This window comes from Dipodomys merriami, unplaced genomic scaffold, assembly GCF_024711535.1.
Source record: "Dipodomys merriami isolate MVZ:Mamm:240054 unplaced genomic scaffold, mDipMer1.0.p SCAF_2, whole genome shotgun sequence".
NCBI lineage: Eukaryota > Metazoa > Chordata > Mammalia > Rodentia > Heteromyidae > Dipodomys > Dipodomys merriami.
Genome location: NW_027203381.1, coordinates 2568923 through 2572845, shown reverse-complemented (window position 1 = coordinate 2572845; position 3923 = coordinate 2568923).

The following is a 3923-nucleotide window of genomic DNA, read 5'->3' as shown; positions in this document are numbered from 1 at the left end:
GGGGGAGCAGTTTTTTTTTTAAGTAACTTTTTATTGAGATTAAGTGATCATGTAAATTTCACACATTTCACAGTATTGTGAGATAGTGATACTTAAAGTCACAGATTTTAACCTTCACCAGGCAAATTGTCGTTATCATGGTCAATAATGTTTGTGAATTCTACGAGCTTTGACAATCAATTATTCCTTCCACATGGGGTGAGATGTACACTTCTTTCCTTTTGCTTCGTGTTAGCTGTTCATACGGGGCATTTTAAGTAGTAACTGCTCTTCTGATCGTTGCCTCTCTTCTGATGTGAGGTAACAGACTCCTTTCATTTCTCAGGCTTGACTTGTAGATGCCCATGGAGGAAAACTGTCTCCATGCTCACCATCCTGTCCCACATAAACACTCTTGGCAAGACATCAATGTTGCTCATTTTAAAAAAGAAAAAAAAAAAACAGGGCTGGGAAGGTGGCTTAGTGGTAGAGTGGTTACCTAGCAAGCATGAAGCCCTGGGTTTGATTCTTCAATACCACATAAACAGAAAGAGCCGGAAGTAGCACCGTGGCTCAAGTGGTAGAGTGCTAGCCTTGAACAAAAGCAGCTCAGGGACAGTGCCCAAGCCCTGAGTTGAGTTCAAGCCCCAGGACTGGCAAAAAAAAAAAAAAAAGAATAAAAGAAAAAGTACTGTAAGTCGGCAGTGCATGTCTGTAACCCAGCTGCTCAGGAAGTGGTGGTAGGAGGGGGGAGAGTCAGAGACCAGCACAGAACAAAACACAAACAAGCATCCAAAGAGTTAATCACCTAGAAATTTGCACTCCATTTCTAACTAGAAAAAGGCTCTCCCTTCACTTTTGTTTACCTTATCTGTCAACCTGTTTTTACTAAGGGTGTTGAGAACTAGTCCCATCCATTAGTAAAGATGTAACTCTAACTTTTATCTATTTTCAGGAGCCTGATTGTGCCTGTTTCTACCTCACCTTGTTAAGTCTCATTGTAAGCACCCAGAGCAGGAGCGAGAGGCAAACCAAACTTGTGGGGAAGTTGTGGGCAGTGGCTTTTTTCCACGAGAGTCTGCCTGTTCAACACTGCTCACGGGCAACACTTGTACAGATAGCTCCTCTTTCTACAGAATTCTGCTAGTCTTCCAACACTGAATGAGACTTAAACGAATTAGACAAACAATGTAAAGAATAAATGGCATCAGAAATACAGTGCTCAACACATCTGGAACATGAGTGCTGAAATACAAATACTGGACAAGCAAGAGACATGTAGAACTACATAAACATAAAATAATGTTAACTATCCTGGGGGGGGTGTATGTGTGTGTGTGTGTGTGTGTGTGTGTGTGTGTGTGTATGTGTGTGTGTGCTAATCCTGGGGTTGAACACAAGGCCTAAGCGCTGTCCCTGAGCTTTTATACTCTAGGCTAGCCCTCTACCACTTGAGCCACAATTTCACATCCAGGTTTTCTTTTTGGTGCTTAATTAGAGATCGGAGTCTCACAAACTTCCCTGCCTGGGCTGTCTTCAAACCATGATCCACAGATCTCAGCCTCTTGAGTAGCGAGGAGTATAGGTGTGAGCCATTGGTGCCAGGATATCCTGATTATTCTTAATATTAAAAAAATCTCAGTGGATGAAATATACAGAATTCTCTTTACTTGGCAGAAGTTAATCTTGCAATAATTCTTTAAGGACAGAGCCTGAGGTTTTAATCGTCTGTGTATGGGTAGGTCATCTGTCACCGTGAGGTCAGCGAAGGCCTCTGGCACTTTTAATATATTGCCTTAATTTGGAAGAAAGGTTATGTATGGATTTTTCTCTGAGTAGTATTATAGGTTTCGCCTGAAGGAGCTTCTGTTGGTTTATGTCCACCAGTGGAAATGGTCTCTTCAATGCCTCACTAACATGAATAGTTAATATTAAGAATAATGTTCTCAAATCATAGTGATATCATAAAGCATTTACAGTTTTCCAAGTAGTTGTGGAACAAATCCCAGGACAAGCATGTCTGGTTAGACCCATGTGAAGGCCGACAAGAGAGCCCCCTGTCCTCAGGAGTTTTTGATTTTGTGGTAAGTAAGGACACAAGTGTCACAGCTGTGTTGGAGTCACGGCCTCTACATACTCAGGACAGAATGGGTTCTGTGGAAGAATTACAGACTGTACGTGGAGGGCTGTATTGGTTGAGGAAAGAAATGGGGATTGACACCTGAGAAGCAGGTCGTTGGAGCTGGACAGGTTTGGGAACAGAGTGCTTGCGGTGTGATTCCAGATAGAGAAAGCAAAGGAGAGAAACGGCAAGGCTCACTGAAGGGCAGTGGGTGCTGAGATCCCCTACGGGAGGACGGGAGAAGAGGGTGGAGGTACACAGGACAGGACAGCCCTTGCAGGAGCACTCAGGTGGGGCTACGGTGAGGAGGGGGCTGAAGGCCCGGTAGACTCCCAGGAGAGAAGGCAGGAAAATCGCCTGGAAATGACACACGGGTGGGATGGGCAGGATGGACAGCCCTCCAGAGAGTGAAGCTAGGAAGTAAAGGACAGCGATGAGGAGCTCCTTTTGATAGAATGTGGGTGAAATGTTGTAGAAGCTGGTTCCCCATTACAGCACAAAATATGAAATAAGATTTCCTATAAGGGCCACCTGTGACACGCAGACACTGTGATTTCAGCCTTGTCAATAGTGTCGAACATTATTGCTTACTCCTTCTTTCTTGAAATCCTTCTTTCTCCCTTAGAACCATCCTCTTACCTACCCCACTGGCTGCTTCACACTCCTGAACAGTCTCTGAAATGCTCATTTTCTTTAGAATTTGGTACAGGAAGATTTTTTGATCTACTCCTGTTCTGTGAAACTTTATCTCCTCCAATAGCTTTAATTCTATGTGAATGAGGTCAATTCCCTGGGTTTGTCTCCTTGAGGACTAGCTCTAAGCAAATTTACCCAGGGCCTGCCTTCTGTCTCCTTGTTTGTATCTCAAGTACCTCAAATTAATATGTGCCCTTGGATATTTTTTTCTCAAAATCTGATTCTCCCACAGTCTTCCAAAAGTCAGTAAGTTGTCATTCAGCCAATCCAGTTGCTCCCGGTGAAATCCAGACAGGCACCCTTGATCTGTTTATCTGTTCTCATGTCCAGTTCAGCAAGTATCCACGAAATTCCAAGCTACATATTTATCATTTCTTTTCCATTTCTATAGATACTACTCTATTCCACTTGCAATCTGTGGGAGCTAGATTTTTCAGGCAACAGCTTTCAGAATGTCATTTCTGGCTGGCTGTGTCTCACTGAGTTCCATTGCTTCTCTGTTGGATAGGAAAGCAGTCATCACTGACTTCTCATTGCGTTTCGAGTTCCAAACAGTTCATTTATTCCAGACATCATGGGTCTGTCCAAAGATGGCCCGCCCTCGATCCTCCCCTTGCCCATCACACATAGCACTAACACCTACACTCTTTTTGGCCACACTAGCTTTTCAAAGGCCCCAGTTTTGGGGGCCTGTGATTCTTCTCTTTCTGTCTGCAAAGCATCCCTTGCTGGTTCACTTGCACATATGCACATCTCCCCACTTCTCACTGGCTCACTTTCCCAATGAATGTCTTCTCTGGCACAGATTATATAAATTACCCCCTCTCCCACACACACTCATTCTTTCTCTTGCCATCCCTCCGTTGGTGTTAGGGAGGTAACCCTGTGGTATTTTCCCACCCAAGATTCCTGCAGGAGGAGGGCCCCAGGAATATTTTAGAGGAGGCAGAAAAGAAGGAAAGTTAGAGAGAAGGTCAAAAAAAAAAAGATGAGAAGAAAGAAACAGCAACTATTTCTTGACCAGATATTGTTTGGCTCTAAAATATAAAGCAAAGCATGAACAACAATAAAATGAAAACCAACATAGGCCAATTTGAAAGTCTAGAAAACTCCTAATTAAGTCAAA